The sequence below is a fragment of the Peromyscus leucopus genome, chromosome 1, assembly GCF_004664715.2.
Source record: "Peromyscus leucopus breed LL Stock chromosome 1, UCI_PerLeu_2.1, whole genome shotgun sequence".
NCBI classification, from domain to species: Eukaryota; Metazoa; Chordata; class Mammalia; order Rodentia; family Cricetidae; genus Peromyscus; species Peromyscus leucopus.
Genome location: NC_051063.1, coordinates 44,302,649 through 44,320,043, shown reverse-complemented (window position 1 = coordinate 44,320,043; position 17,395 = coordinate 44,302,649). Strand labels below are relative to the sequence as shown.

Sequence of the window (17,395 nt, the reverse complement as noted above, 5' to 3'; positions counted from 1 at the left end):
CTCTCTGCCCCGTGTACCCAGTGTCTCATGACATACAGTTTCTGTTTCTTTCTACTGTCAAGAATCCACTAGGAGATTACAACTCCAAACATACACACATCAAAAAAATTCCATAAAACCAACATTACTAGATTAACCCCAGTACAGTAATTGTAGGTGATTTTAGTACTCCACTTTCCCAATGGTCATGTCTTCCAGACAAAACAAAGCAAAACCAAAAAACTCCAAAACAAAACAAAAAACCAGAAATATCAGATTGAAATGGCATCATTGACCCAAAAGCCCTAACAGATGTCTACAGTATATTCCACTCCAGCATTACAGAATACACCTTCTTTTCAGTCGTCCATAAAAGTCTCTTTACGATGGACTTGTATTTTGAAGCTCTCAGCTTTTAAGAGATAGATCCTACCTGGTGGAAGTAGTTCTCTGGGGGCAAATGGTCCAGTGAAGATGATCCCTACCCCTAGTTCTGGCTGTGCTCTCTGCTTCCTGTCCACCAGTACAGAAGTACAGTTCTGCCACACACATGCTGTGAACTCTGCCATGCCTTCCCTGCCACGATTGACTAAAACTGGTGAAAATACGAGCCAAATAAACCTTTCCTCCCTAAAGTGGTTTCTGTTAGGTTATTTTGGTCACAATGATGCAGAAGCAGCTAACACAGAAAATTGGCCAGTCAAACTATGACTAAACCTGACCATGTGGTTCATAAGCCTTTGGGATTGTTTGTTTTTGAACAGTTTGGTGATTCAGGCTAGAGAAGCCCTAGAATGATGTAAGAGCTTAATAGGCCTCTGGTTATTTTCTGTCTCTATCTGCTGAGAGTGCTTTAGACAAAGGGATCTCAGAGCAGTGGAGCTGTGTTTGGTGCTGTTTCCAGTAAAGGCAACAAGGCCCTTTAGGAGAAGTCTTGAGCCCTAACTGCGGCAGGAAAAGTACCTAAGCCTCCGATATCAGTTAAAGGGAAGTTGTTCAAGTTGGTTATTTGACATACATCTGCAATCCCCAAATCTAGTAAGGATGCCGCTAAGGACAACTTGAGCTGTATAGTGAGTTTAAGACCTTGGATGCAGGAAAGAGAAGTGTTCAAAAGACGATGGGTCAGAGTGGGCAAGCCTGACAACTGAGTTCCATCCTCGAGAACTGTGATGTGGAAGAGAGAACCAAGTCAGTTTGTTCTTTGACTTTGGCATGCATGCCCAGGCATGTCAGTGCCCATCTCTACAGAACACACTAAAGGAATTTAGTAAGATCTTTAAAACACGTTTGGTGGCACTTACCTATAATCTCAGCACTGGGATAATAGAGGCAGGAGGATCAGGAATTCAAGGACTGTTTCAATTATGTAGTGAGTTTGTGGCTAACCTGGGCTACTTGAGACCTCATATCAAAAAACCAAACCAAATGCTGGGCGGTGGTGGCGTATACCTTTAATCCCAGCACTCAGAGCCAGAGCCAGGTGGATCTCTGAGAGTTCGAGGCCAGCCTGGTCTACAGAGCAAGATCCAGGACAGGCACCAAAACAACACAGAGAAACCCTGTCTAGAAAAAGCCAAAAAAAAAAAAAAACAAAAAAAAAAAAACCCAAAATAATACCTTCTTAAAATGTCTTAATAAATATAATAACATATATATATATGTATGTATTATGTATATATATATATATATATATATATATATATATATATATATATATATTTGGCTCATGTATGTGCTAGGAGAGTCCTGTACTACTGGGCTATGTCCCCAGCCCCTCTTGATTTTATTTATTTAATAATTCGTGTGTGTGTGTGTGTGTGTGTGTGTGTTGGTGTGTGTGTTAACATATATAAATGTTTGGGCAGGTACAGAGCAGACCAGAGGATAGGATCCTCTGGAGCTGGAGTTCCAGGAGGTTGTGAGACAAGACCACTCACCAGGACATGGGATTCACCAATTAGACTAGGCCAGCAAGCCCCAGGAATCCTCCCATGTCTACTACCCCAGCAATGGGATTACAAGCATAACCCATCATGCCTAGTTTTTTAGATGGGTACTTCGAACAGAGAAGCAAGTGATCTTAGCTGTTGAGCCATCTCTTCAGCATCTGTTTATCATCCCTAAGCCTGAGTTTCCTTAAAACAAACAAACAAATGGGAGTGGGGAGATGGCTCAGAAGTTAGAGGCACTTGCCACTAAACCACAATCCCCAGGACTGTGCTGGAGGGAGAGAACTACACTCCTCCATCTACACACACACACACACACACACACACACACACACACACACACACACACACACTATAAATAAATAATAAATAAATGTCAAAAAAGAAAAAAGAAAACCCAAGCAAAAGAATGATAGTTTTTATTATTTAGGAGTATGTTAAGATTAACTCCTAAGTCAGTGGTTCTCAACCTTCCTAATACTGTGATCCTTTAATACAGTTCCTCATGTGGTGACCCTCAATTATAAAATTATTTTAATTGCTTTTTCATAACTTTGCTACTGTTATGAATTGTAAATATTATTGGAGATAGAGGTTTGCCAAAGGGGTTGTGACCCACAGGTTGAGAACCATTGCCCTAAAGCATAAGAAAAAAAAAATCTAGTTTTTTGAGACAGGGTTTTTCTGCATAGCTCTGACTGTCCTGGAACTCACTCTGTAGAACAAGTTGGCCTCAAACTCACAGATCTGCCTGCCTCTGCCTCCTGAGTGCTAGGATTAAAGGTGTGTGCCACCACTGTCCAGCAAGAAATTCTTATGTAGTTCAGAATGTTAGATAGTATAAACATCATTAACAGATGATGAAATTCTCAATACATAAAAGTTTAAAACTAATATACAAAAAATAAAAAGAAACTATTAAAAATAATCTGCATCCTCCCATGACCACCACCACAAAAAAAAAAAAAAAAAAGAAAGAAAGAAAGAAAAGAAAAAGAAAAAAATCTGCATCCTGTGGTGGTTGAGGTCAGAGCTCACTGTATTCTGCTTCAAAAGTCTACAGGTCTATAGGAAGAAGCGGAATAAAATCTGGAGCGAGATGTGGTGGTACATGTCTTTAATTCTAGAACTTGGAGGCAGAGGCAGGTGGATCTCTGTGAGTTTAAGGCCAGCCAGGACTACATATAGGTCTCAAACAAACAAACAAACAAAAGTTCTGCTTGTAAGACCCCATTCCTCTATTAGACTGACTCATGTGACTCCTGGTGTTAGCATTAAGTAGGAAGGAGACAAAGAACCTATTCTCAGTATAGAATTTCTAGGTAGTTTGGCTGCCTCCCAGGATTAACTTTGGATTGCATACATTGATCTTTATTGTTTTAGTTTCTTAAAAATGCTTTCATATACACTAACATTATTTTGGACATTTAGACACAGCAGCTGTTAAAATTGTCCCCATTTTGCCGGGCGGTGGTGGCGCACGCCTTTAATCCCAGCACTCGAGAGGCAGAGCCAGGCGGATCTCTGTGAGTTTGAGGCCAGCCTGGGCTACCAAGTGAGTCCCAGGAAAGGCGCAAAGCTACACAGAGAAACCCTGTCTCGAAAAACCAAAAAGAAAAATTGTCCCCATTTTATTCTGGCGGAACCTAATTAAGAAACTAAGAATATGGGTTTTATAGGCATATTGTCCATGTTTAAGTCCTGGCTCCTTTGCTTCCTAAAGTTATAATCTGCAGCTGGCCTAGTTGCATAGGCTGGCCATCAAAGCCATTTGGGAAGCTGAAGCAAGAGGACCACAAGTTTAAGGCCCACCCTGGTCTACAGTAGAGTGAGTTCAAGGCCAACCTGAGCTCAAATCCCTGGGCTAAAGTATTCTTCCTGTATCAGTCCTTTAGTATTTAGGAATACAGGGTACTCGACTGTTCCTAGATAGTTTTGTTGTCATTTTTAGGAAGACTGACTTATTGAGTTCCCTGGGAGTGGGCTGGGCAGCAGCAGAGTGCTGCCTGTGGCCTCAGTTCTTGTTGCTGTTATTACTTAGGACCAGGCAGGTGGTAGTGGGATAATGATGTTTAGGCAATCAGATGTAGATACGCTTTATTCATTTATTTTGAGACAGGGTCTCATTTAGCTCAAACTTGTCTCAAACTCACTATGGAGCCAATGCTGGCCTTGAATTCCTGGTCCTTCTGTGTCAGCTTTCTGAGTGCTGGTATTCCAGGCATGTGCCATTATGCCTGGTGACAACTAAATTTGGTAAGCCCATGCCCTTTCCACATGTCACCTCTTACAGTATTGAGCTGATCCCCTACTATTGTGATGATGCCATTTTCTGTTAGCATTTTGGCAGGTAGTCTGTTTTTTTCCGAAAGTGGTAGCAGAAACGGTTGCTATGCTTAAGCTGAGACAGGAGACTTGTGAATTTGAGGCTAGTTTGGGTCACATAGGTTAATACTGTCTCAAACAACAAAAAAAGTGAAAACCACCTCTGGATTCTGGTTTATGGGGTTAAAGTAAGACCCTAAGGAAGCCAGTCTTCAATAATAGACAAAGACAGCCTACATTAAATTGAACTACTGAATGAGTTACAGTGTGAGTAATAACAACAAAAACAAAAACAACCTGATAGGTGGCCCAGCAGTCAGGAGGCTGAGGTAGGTAGATCTCTGTGAGTTAGTTCAAGGCTAGTCTGGTCTATATGTTGAGACCCTTTCTCAAAACAAACAAAACTCACAGGTGAGTTAAGAGAATTGAATTGTCACCTCTTCTTGGATGAGGACACAATTCTATCCCCTTCTATAAGCTGGAGATCAAACCAGGGTCTCTCAATATGCTAGGGAAACACTCTATTACTGAGTTATACCCCAGTCCCAGATGTACTGTGTAGGAACTGTGTTTATATTTCTGAGCTTAGACTTGACTTTCCCTTGGTGGGAACTCATGTATTCATCCATCCTGGTCATGCATTGCCCCTTCAGGATGAAGTTCTACAATGAGGTTTATGCCTTTGGTGAGAAGAGTATGGGCTGGATTTCAGTCTGTGTGGCTCACTTCCTGAGGGTGTATATACAACCTGTGAAAGGGAGGATGAGGGCTCCGTACTGTTTATTTCCTGCACACGCTATTGCACCAAGTCAGGTAATAAAAATGAAGAGATTTGGTAAAGCCCAATTCCCTATATGAGAAAGGCACTAATTCTATACAGACACTGCTTGGCTTCAGGTGAGAGGATCCAAGGGCTACCTGGACAGACACACTGACCTTGTCCTTGTTGTGACAATTCCTATGACTCATCAGATTGTATAGAACCTGCTAATTGTTGGCTGCTAATGCAAAGAAAAGTTTCCTTCACTACCTCTAGTCTGGACTAGCCTTTTCTCTTAATCTATTAAGACAAATCAGTTGTCTTTTTACTTCTAGACAGGGTCTCATGTGGCCCAGGTTAGCCTGAGCTCACTAAAACTAAATATGACCTTGAACTCTGGATCCTCCTGCCTCCACTCTGGTGCTGGAATTATCGGATGTGCCACTGCACTGGGCTTTGATGAGTCATCTTCTGGAAGACAGTCACGCTTATTTTAGGACACCCAGAGAGACTCTTGCCCATGGGTAGAATCTGGCTAGAGCTGCCCCTGGTTCTCAGGCAAAGGTCATACATAAAATTCTGCTTCAGTAGTAAAAAGAGAAGTTACTAAACCACCATTTGCCTTCTTTCCACACCTTGGAAACTCAAACTGTTTCTGTGGCTGTGTGGATTGTGGAGAAAAGGACCTGTTTGTATGAGCCACTAAACAAAAGACAGGGCTGGCGTCAACCTTCAATTAGGCCCTTGCTCTGCCAACAGTTTGTGAGTGTGAGTAGGGAAGTCTCTAAGTTGCCTCTTGTACTTCTGCTGTTAGAGATCGTAGCAGTATTTATCTCAAAGGTTTATTGCACGGGCCAAATGAAACAAATTAAAACAGATGTGGTGCTGCACTCCTGCAGTTCAACATTCATCCTCCTGCTTCTGCCTCCTGACTGCTGAGATTGCAGGCTTGTGCCACTATGCCTGGATATGTTGGTCTGGTTTTGTAAAAAATTCAATGTGTATGTGAGTGTATATCACAAGTGTGTGTCGGGGGAGGGCGAGGGAGTGCCTTCAAAGGCCAGAAAAGAGTGTCAGATCCCGTGGAGCTGGCGTTACAGGCTTTTATGGGCTTCTTAATATACGAACCTGACTCAGGTCCTCTGGAAGAGCAGCATGGACTCTTAACCTCTAAGCCATTTCTCCAGCCCATTCATCTGGTTTTTGGGACAGTGTCTCACTCTACAGCAGGCCCAGAACTCATAGCAATCCTCCTGCTCCTCCTCTAAAGTACAGGCATAAACACCAGACCTTGCCTTATCTGTTTTATAAAACAATTATATAGTTTTTATATTCTCCAGAGAGTTCTTATAACTAACCAAGTTACTATGATGAGACTAAGACAATGAAGGGAGTTAAGGGCACTTGCTTTTGTTGCAAAGGACCGCAGTTCAGTTACCAGCATCAGTATCAGGCAGTCCACAACCATCTGTAACTTCAGTTCTAGGACATCCATGGCCCTCCTCTGGCATCCTCAGGTACCAGGCACTCAGGTGGTACACATGTATGTATTCAGGGAAACACTCATATGTATACAATTAAAAAAAAATAGTTAAGTGTGGTGGTGCCTGCTTGTAACCCAAGCACTTTAGATAGAGGCAGGAAGACCAGGATTTCAAAGACAGCCTAGGCTTGGGCTACATAGAGAGGGAGTTTGAGGACAGCTGGGGTTGTGTGAAACTCATCTCAAGCAAACAAAACAAATGAAAGAAAGAGAGAAAGGAAGAAAAAAGAAAGAGAGAAAGGAAGAAAGAAAGAAAGAGAAAAAAGAGGAAAGAAGAAAGGAAAAAGGAGAAAAAGAGAAAACATTATGATGAGGGAAACTCAACTTGCATTGGGTCAAATTTAAAAAAAATACCATGTAACAATTTTTATAAGAGTAAAAATTTAGCTGGGTGGTGGTGGTGCACACCTTTAATGCCAGCACTTGGGAGGCAGAGGCAGGCAGATCTCCGTGAGTGCAAGGCCAGCATGGGCTACGAGTGAGATCCAGGACAGGCACCAAAACTACACAGAGAAACCCTGTCTCAAACAAATAAACAAACAAAAAAGAGTGAAAATTTAGATACTGATGTAACTTCACAATTTCATAGATTTTGTTTTTTACATTTCTGTGTGTGTGTGTGTGTGTGTGTGTGTGTGTGTGTGTGTGTAGGTCAAGGACAACTTCTGGATGTTGATTCTCTCCTCCTATCAAGTGAATTTTAGGGATTGAATTTAGGTCATCAAGCTAGGTAGCAAGTGCCTGTACCTGCTAAGTCATCTCCCTGGCTCCACAATTTGAAAAAATAAAATAAACGGTGCTAGGAGTCAGACTCAGGACCTTGACCATGCTAGGAGAATGCTCTATCATTAAACTGTACCCTTATCCTCCTCACAAACTTTTAATGAATAAACTGTATGTAAAAATATATAATACCTTGAGCTTTCTTTCTTTGGAGACTCAAAATGAACAGGAGGGGAAAAACCAGCAGCAGAACACTGACTTAGCACGTTGACTAAGGCCTTGACTCAAGCTCCAGCATGGCATAGAAAATTGAAAACAAAGATGAGGGCTGGGGAGATGGCTCAGTGGGTCAAGTAGTTGCTGTTCAAGTGTGAGGCTTGAGTTCAAATCACTAGAATTCACATAAAGCCTCTTATGTCTGTCTGTGAACAGTGGCTTGCCTTTGTCATCCCAGAGCTCCCAGTGTGCAATAATAGATGGAGACAGCATTCCCAGAAGCTTGTGGGAGCTCACCTGGTCCACAGCGGCAAACAGATCCTTCCTTGAACAGGGTGGGAAATAAGGACCTGGATTGGCCTCTGACCTCCACACACCATGGCATGTGTACAGCTGCATTCACACATGAGCACCTCCTACACACACACACACACACACACACACACACACACACACACGGAGGCCTGGGGGGCTGGAGAAGGGGCTCAGTGGTTGATAGCACTGGTAACTCTTCCAGAGGACCCAGCTTTGAGTCCCAGAACTCACATGGTGGTTCACAACCGTCTGTAACTGCAGTTCTAGGGGGGCCAATGCCCTCTTCTGGCCTCCGAGGGTGCACAGGCACTCATGCAGGCAAAAATATCTACACACATAAAATAGTAAAGTAATAATAGAAAATTTAAAATGACAGACTTGGTATGTTGGCATACAACTTAATCCCAGCCCTGGGGTGGCAGAAGCAGGTAGATCTCTATAAGTCCAATGCTGGTCTGAAGTAGTGAGTTCCAGATCAGCCAGATTGCCTAGTAGGAAGAGTGTGTGTGTGTGTGTGTGTGTGTGTGTGTGTGTATTTTTTTCTTTCTTGTTTTATTTTTTATTAAGTTTTTATTCATTTATTTTTACATACCAACCGTGTGTGTGTGTGTGTGTGTGTGTGTGTGTGTGTGTGTGTGTGTGTGTGTGTGTGTGTGTGTGTGTGTGTGTGTATTTCATCATGAATATGATGAAAGTTACTTAATCTTATTTGGCTCATCCAGAAGACCTTGGTTAATATCAGATTAAGGACTATATTATTCTTTGTTCTATATACTATTCATCCACTATATAGTTTATCTCATTTATTTTTATTTTTAAGTTAACAAACAAGGTAGTGGGTTTTATTATGAAATTTTCATGTATGTGTGTGATTATACTCTGCTCTGATTTGCCCCTCCCCTTCATCACATTTTATTTATTTTGGGGATTGGGTCCTGTGTAGCCCCCGCATAGCTGAGGTTGTCCTTTGAACCTCAGGTCCTTCTGTCCCCCTCTCAGGTGTTGGAACTACAGGCATGCACCCCCATACCTGGCTCGTTTTCATTTTTCGGAAGTTCTTCTTTGGTAGAAGTCTGAAGTGACAACATTTCTTAAGGAATTTGTTAACATATGTCAAAACCTTAATGTTCTCCCTCTTAAATGAATAATTCCATCTTTAGAAATATGGTTCAAGGAAACAATTGATTTGGAAAAATCCTAGAAATAAATATCCTGCAACAGGAGAAAGGGTAGATTAATTATATTAAACATTATATTATATAGTAATTTTGAAATCCCTGTAATGGTAAGAGTTTTTCTTCATCTAATGTTAACTTTTTTTTTTAAAGATTTATTTATTTATTATGTATACAGCATGTATGACTGCAGGCCAGAAGAGGGCACCAGATCTCATTACAGATGGTTGTGAGCCACCATGTGGGTGCTGGGAATTGAACTCAGGACCTCTGGAAGAGCAGTCAGTGCTCTTAACCTCTGAGCCATCTCTCCAGCACCATCTAATGTTAACTCTAAAAAGTTCTCTCAGCCTTTATGAGTCAAAACATATCTTGTTCTTTGATTGGTCAACAAACTCTTGTCCAGCACCTCCACAGCAAGAACAGACATGGAAACAAAGCATGAAGAACACTGTCCTTAGAGTCCACATGGTCAGTGAAAGCCTCCAGAAGTGAATAGAAACAGATTAACAAGAGATAGAAAGTATTACAGGCGAAAGACAAGGACATGGTGAAGGAGATGCCAAGACTGGCTTGGCTGGGTGGAAAAGTAGGAGAATATATCGTACTCTTACAGCAGGAGGATAGAGTTTCATGAAGACCTTACCATGGAAAACCTATGTAAAAGATGATTCAAGATTTAGTATGAGCCGGGCGGTGGTGGCGCATGCCTTTAATCCCAGCACTCAGGAGGCAGAGGCAGGCGGATCTCTGTGAGTTCAAGGCCAGCCTGGTCTACAGAGTGAGATCCAGGACAGACTCCAAAGCTACACAGAGAAACCCTGTCTCGAAAAAAAAAAAAAAAAAGATTTAGTATGGAAGCCATATTTGGAAGGGTACTATATGAGAGACATAATTATTCATGTAGCTAGCTAAGAGACAGGATTCCACTGTCTGAAAATGAAAAAGGGATGCAAGCAGAAATCTAGGAGGCAGAATGAATAAGTTTTGTGACCAGTTAGACTTCCTCAGTGAGGGAGAAGTGGAAGGACAGAATCCTGCCTAGATTCTTATCTCCGAGGACGAGACTGAGGGTGGTGCCCTTAAACAGGATAGGCCGACCGACTCGGTCACATAGAAGGTCCCAGGCAGGCCTTATCTCAAACAAGCGCGCGCGCGCGCACACACACACACACACACACACACACACACACACACACACACCACACCCAAACTAAATCCAAACAAAAATGTGTTTACTTTTTAGTATTAGAGCGAAAACTCACATAATGGAAGAGTGTATACAAAATCAATATATCTATCTTATCTATCACTATATTCCAGTCAAAGGCTTATTATCAGAGAACATAAAGGATTCTTACAAACCAAGGATAGATACCTGGAAGAGAAAGGGATGAGAGACTCCAACAACAAAAGAATTAAATGATAGAAGATGCTGGACCTCACCAAGAGAGGGAATACAGATGTGTTCTCTGAAGATTTAGAAAATTGAGGATTTTGCCACCTACTTTGTACAGTACCCCAAGGTTTCCTTAATTCTACAATCCTTTCCTAGGCAATGTTTACATGACACAGTTTACCATGATTCATTCCAGATCAAATGCTTTTGCTGAACTCTATAGCTCTATTTACCTAACAACGTCTCTGAGGGCCCTCACCATCCTTCCCTCCTGTTTCAACCTGGGATTGTAAGCAAAGGCCAGTAGGCCCAGTGGCAAACATCTGTCCCCACCCTCCCCTCCCCCCAGACAGGGTATGCCACCACCACCCAGCTAAACACATTCTCAATTAGTTCAGTTCGTTATTTTTATTTATGGTTAGTGTTTTTGTGATTTGCTTTAAGGAATTGATGGGACTGGAGATATAGCTCACTGGTCAGAATATGTGTTTAATGTGTGTGGGCCATGGATTCAATCCTCAGTACTCAACAAGTAAATTGTTTACCTTAATGCTGTGAAGATACTCCTGGATTTTTTTTTTTTTCTTTTTTTCCTTTGGTACTGGGGATCCGTTCCAGGGCCCTGCGACACACGAGGTGAACACTGCACCCCTGAAAATGCACTCTCAGTTCTGGATAGGTTTCTAAACTTCAATACTTCCAAAATCAGTATATCTCCATTGTACAGAACAATGGGCTTTATTCTCCATTTTAATGCACATGCAGCATGTACTTTGACTATATATGCCCTACTTATTACTCTTCCTTGTTCTTTCTCCTCTCTGTCCACTTTCTTTCCGGGTGGTCCCCTTCACATTGGTGTCATATTTTTGTTGTTGTTGAATTTTCTTTGTTTTTTGAGACAGGGTCTCATGTAGCCCAAGCTGTCCAGGAACTTAGTATGTAGCTAAGGATGACCTTGGACATCTGATACTCTTGCCTCCACCTCCCAGTGTTGGGGATTATAGGCTTGTGACTCTGACTGTGGTAGATACCCAGTCCTTCTAAGTGAAGTATAGTTTATTCTAGAATCTTGGCTGCTTTAGATACTAAAAAGATATCCTTTATCAGTAAATCCATCTTTTCATTCATTCATCTCTTATATATTGAGCTAGGAATGGTGGTGCACACCTGTCCTTGATACTTGGAAGGCAGCTGTGTTTACCACTGTATTGCCAGTGCTGTTGCTAGAAGTTGAGGCAGGAGTATTACTTGAGCCCATAAGTTTGAGACTAACCTGAACAACATAGTAAGACATCTCAAAGGAAAGAAAAAAAACCAGCTGATGGTGGCACACGCCTCTAATTCCAGCACTTGGGAGGCAGAGGCAGGGGGATCTTTGTGAGTTTGAGGCCAGCCTGGTCTACAGAGTGAGTTCCAGAACAGCCAGGCTGTTACACAAAGAAACCCTGTCTTAAAAAACAAAAAAAAAAACAAAAAAATAAAGAAAATAAAAAAAATAAAGAAAAAGTGTACATATGGAAAACCTACACACTGTCTATGTTTATAAGCAATATCATAGAAGTGCTAGTAATGAAAGAGGAAATTAGCCCAAAAAGGTATACATGAGTTGGGTGTGGTGGCTCATGCCTGGGAGGCAGAGGCAAGAGGACTTAAGTTCAAGGCCAGCCTGGGCTACAGAAATCCTGTCATACACACACACAAAAAAATGTATTTGGCTATTTTGGTTAAATACAAAATGAGGTGCTAGGAAGGTGGTTCTGCCTGTGCTCCTGGAGTTTAGGGGACAGAGATGGAGTCTTGGACCAAGCAGGCTAACTGGACCAGCAGAATCAGCCATCTTAGGTTCAAGTGTGAGCTAGAGATTCTGCTTCAATATAAAGTGGAGAACAACAGCAAAAGACCAACCAGGCTGGAGAGACGGCTCAGTGGTTAAGAGCACTGGCTGTTCTTCCAGAGGACACAGGTTCAATTCCCAGCAACCACATGGCAGCTCACAACTGTCTGCAACTCCAAGATCTGACACCCTCACCTAGTTATATAGGCAGGCAAAACACCAATGCACATAAAATAAAAAATTAATTAAAAAAAACCCCAGCGAAACAAAAAACAGTGCCATCACCCTCTGACTTTTACATGTGTGTTTACATATGCAGGTATGAATCACCCCCCCCCCACACACACACAACCAAATAGAGAGCCTTTGTCCTTGCTGAGGGCCCTCCTGTGTTAGCCTGATATGTATTTTGGTATTTTTGTTGGAGCTATTTTGCTCTGTGTAACAGTCTTGGCTCCTGGCTGGCCTTGAACTCACAGAGATCTTCCTGGCTCTGCTCCCCCAACCCCCAACAGTGCTGGGATTAAAGGCGTGCACCACCACCACCACCACCACCACCACCACCACCACCACCCCCACCCAGCCCTCCAGTTATTTTGGGGGTGGGAGGCGGGGGAACCTGACCATTTAAGTAGAAGATATAGAGGTGTGTACCTGCAATCCCAACACTTCGGAGGCTGAGACAGGAGGATTCACACTAGCTCCAGCCTTCGAGACCTTGCTACCTAGCCCCCTACCACCCCTCCCCCCTAAAGGATTTTTATCCATTTTGCTTTGTTTTATTATTCAGGTGTATGTTTGAAATGGTTTACTTAAACATTTATTAATCCAGCTGACTCCAAGTACAGATCTACTGGTAATTCATAGGCTAGAAAAAGATAAACTTTGGTTTTGACCTTGGTAGGTGATTATGAGCACTACTCATACTTACCTGGACACTTACTGTACTTTGAAGTGAGTAACTAAAATGGGCAGCGGTGGCGCACACCTGTAATCCCAGCACTTGGGAGGCAGAGCCAGGCAGATCTCTGTGAGTTTGAGGCCAGCCAGGAGCCAAGACTGTTACACAGAGAAAAATAGCTCGAGGCCAGCCTGGTTACAGAGTGAGATCCAGAACAGGCACAAAAACTACAGAGAGAAACCCTGTCTTGAAAACAAAAACAGAAACAAAAACAAAACCCAAGGAAGAAATAACTGGACACAGCTTAAGGATGTAGTCTAGTTGAAAGGGTGCTTGTATAGCATGCATGAAGCCCTGAGTTCATCCCAGCACCACATACACCAGATGTGGTGACACACCCCTGTAATCCCAGCACTGCATAAACCAGATGTGGTGACACACCCCTGTAATCCCAGCACTGCATAAACCAGATGTGGTGACACACCCCTGTAATCTCAGGACTGCATACACTATATGTGGTGGTACCTCTCTGTAATCCCAGCACTGCATAAACCAGATGTGGTGGTACACTGTACCTGAAAGTTTTTCTATGTCCTGCCCAGTCCACAGCCATTCAGACTCATGTAAACACACAAAGGCTTATATTAATTAAAACTGCTTGGCCATTAGCACAGGCTAACTACTGACTAGTTCTTACAGTTAAACTCAGCCCATTTGTTAATCTATATGTTGTCACATGTTCTGTGGCTTTACCTGTGTGCCATTACATGTTGCTCCCTGGACTGCAGGCTGGCGTCTCTTTACTCAGCCTTCTTCTTCCCAGAATTCTCCTTGTCTGCTTATCCTGCCTATACTTCCTACCTGACTACTGGCCAATCAGTGTTTTATTAAACCAGTGTACAAAAACATTATTCCACAGCAGTACACCCCTGTAATCCCAGCACTGCATAAACCAGATGTGGTGACACCCCCTGTAATCCCAGCACTGCATAAACTACATGTGGTCTCAAACAAAACAAAACTCACTAAAACAAAAACAAACAAAAACTAAAAGGACAGAAGAAAAAAATAACTAGAAACAAAGACTACTAAAAAATGCAAATTGGTACTTTCTGATAAACTTTCCTTCTGACTTGTAAGAAAGGGAAACAGAAAATTAAGACAGTTGTAAATGATGCTTAGCATTTTCAATTCTAAGTTCAGTCAGCGTAGTCATCAGCTGACATTTACTCTGAACCCCATGGGTGAATGGCATAGAACCAGATCCCACAAGAAACACTATCTTCTGCCTACGTGAGCAAACTTAGCTCTTGAGTTATTGCTTTCAGGAACTATACATAATGACAGTTGATGTTAATAGGTTGTGAGATTCAGCCTGAAATCATTATGTTAAAATAGGGACAATCATACACTAAGTTTAATAATAAAAAATAATAGGCTGGGTGTGGGACCACCTGTAATCCCACCACTTGGGAGGTAGAGACAGAAGGGTCAGAAGTTCAAGAGCATCTTCAGCTACATAGCAATTTCAAGGGTAGCCTGGGCTAAATGACCTCCAGTTTCAAAAACAACCAAATATGTCCCTCTACAATTTTCCCCAAGTAGAAACTATATGTATTTTTTAATCTTAAACAAAGAAGTCATTGTCCAATGCAGTTATACTCTTAAGGTTTTAAGTTATTTACTAATTAATGTTATCAAATATTTTTCAGTGAAAGAGTTGAATTTTATTTGATCACTATATCAGTAATGCAAAGTAGACTTTCATTTTATCAGGCAAAAATAAGGTGAGTTGACTCAGAACATACAGGTAGAATTTTTTTTTGCATGGGTGTATGTGTGTGTGTGTGTGTATGTGTGAATAAGTACAAGTGGAAGCCAGAGGTCCAACTCAGGTGTCCTTCCTGAGGAACAGTCTGCTAATTTTTTTCTTGTTGTGGAGATGGGTGTGGGGGCATGATGCAGTGGCCCTCTGTCGTGGCCAAAATGGAAAGAAGGGGAGGCCAGGAGCCTACAGTACCTAGTTATCTCAGGCAGTCTCCCAGCCCAATACTAACCAATCCCTGCTTAGATCAGAGGAGATCTGTTGAGGTCATGGTGATACAGCTGTAGACTTTTTGATTCTTTGTAGGTTTCACATCATACATTTCGATCCTATCCGTCTCCCAGTCCCTTCATATCTGCCCACCACCCTTACAACCTCCCTATTTTTTTTTTAATGGGTTCTGGGGCTCTAACTCAGGTTCTTATACTCATTGAGTAAGGACTTCATCATCTAAGCTATCTCCCCAGCCCATTTTTGGTTTGTGTATAGTCCAGGCTGTTCCAGAACTCACGGCCATTCTGTTTCCTCAGCCTTACTAGTGCTGGGATTATGAAGTGCGCTTTGCTCATCCAGTAAAGATTCAAATACAAAGAAATCCTGAGCTGGGTGTGGTGGCACAAGCCTCTAATTCCAGCACTGGGGAAGCAAAGACAGGGGAATTGGTGCAGTTTTAAAGCCTGCTTGATCTACACAGCCAGTTCCAAGTCATCAGGTGGTACATAGGGAGCGCCTGTCTCCTCAGTCGGTCAGTTCTGGGAGATAAAATGTCAAACATTTTCGATCAAAACTAATTTTTACCTCCAAGGTCAGTAGCACATTTAGTATTAAGGCACTTTTAAAATTTGGTATTTAAAGTGTTTTCTTTAAGCAAATAAGGTAGTACATATCTATAACCCCAGCTGGTGGGTGATGAGGCCAGAGAATCCAGGTTAGCCTGGGCTATGTAGGGAAACCTTGTTCCTGAGTCTCAAAACAGAACAAAGCAACTGGGGGTGGGGGCTTTAAGTGTTTATCATTCTCCAGTAATTCTCCGTCTATTTTTTTCTTCCACACCCTAATCTCTTTCTTTCTAGTAGGGTTCCTGTTGCTGGCTACCCAGCCATTACCATCATAATACCATTTAAGGTAGCTCAGCTGGATCTATTTATTCACAGTCCTACAATCTACTTTCTCTTTTAGCCTTGCTTCCTAAATCAAGTTGACAACCCCGTTTATTTTTCCTTCTTTTATTTCAACAACTCCTGATTTAGATTGGTTAGGAGGCTATAATATAATCCGGGCACAACCTCTCCCCCTGGAATCTGTATTTACAAGGCTTCCTCCTTTCCCGGTTGAACGCGCTGAAGCCGGCAGAGTACCTTGTGAAGGACTTCAGCCCCCACAGTCCTCTGTGTGCGCATGCCCACTCTTCTTACAGTTGTCAAAGTGCTTTTCCAGAGCGGTCACATAATCACCCCGAAAGAAGAAATAAATACTGTTCATTTTTCATTTTATCGATCCTTAAAAACTGGACACTTAAAGGTAACTGCTGCTATGAATTTATTACCTGAATTTGGGTTATTGCATGTAAAAGCCGATCTATTGTGTGTGGTGGGGGAGGGGAACAGGCATCTATTTCTCAGACTTTGCTATATATAAGCAAAAACCCCTCCAAAGCAAATTATACAGACAGTTATTTAAGGATACTGCATATTGACTTTGTAAATTTTATCTTAATTGCTGACTTAGCTTTTGTTTAAAATATCTTATTTATTAAAAGGTGGGTCTTGACCTTGACAGTGAATTTATACATTAAGTGAAATTTGTATTATTTTTAAAGAGCATTGAGAAAATAAAGGAGTGTTTTGTTATAACATTGAGAATTTAATGAGGTAGTATTACTATTAATTAAAGCCATTATAAAATATTCTGAGTCTAATTTACTTTTTGGCTTGGTTGGGTGGTAAAGTACAGCATTTTTTCCCATCAAAAGCATGCAGTTTAAGCTAAAGGCATTAACAAAAAGTGTTGAATAAGAAAAGCTGGGTAATACTAAAATTATAATCCAATACATGTTTCAGCCATGATGATATAGCTATTGTAAAGAAAATTCTAGCTCACCAAAACACTCAAATTCCAGAAGTATTATGGTCTCCTGCAGCATTGTAAGAAGGAAGTATGAAAATGTCTCTGTGACCATCCTCGTTGGTAGTGATGGAACTTTGTACTGTCTGAATGCAAGGTTCACTCTCTCTGTGCACTATTCATAATACTAATCAAAGCCATTGTTTTAGATAGAGGAAACCGAGGAACATAAGAGCAATCTAAAGCAAGCTACATTGACAGTAGCAGGCAATCCCTGGTGCATGTTATATTATCCTGGGCTGGGCTTTTTTCTAGGGGAGGGGACTGGGCAGGGAAGAGAGGAATAAAAAGGCAAGTAAGGTGTTTGAGAAGTGAAATATT

The 17,395-nt window shown here is 41.8% G+C and overlaps 1 protein-coding gene across 5 annotated transcripts in view; it reads left to right on the top strand.

The window, feature by feature from the left end:
• The window catches only part of Cpeb3 (cytoplasmic polyadenylation element binding protein 3), a 189,721-nt gene that overhangs the window by 15,033 nt on the left and 157,293 nt on the right, over positions 1-17,395 (top strand). Inside the window, exon 1 of one of the 5 annotated variants that reach the window (XM_028882883.2) lies at positions 16,354-16,471. The exons of the other annotated variants lie outside the window; for them this stretch is intronic. The gene's annotated coding sequence lies outside the window, so the exon portion shown is untranslated. Of the gene's footprint in view, positions 1-16,353; positions 16,472-17,395 lie in introns of those variants that run through there. 5 annotated transcript variants of the gene reach the window in all.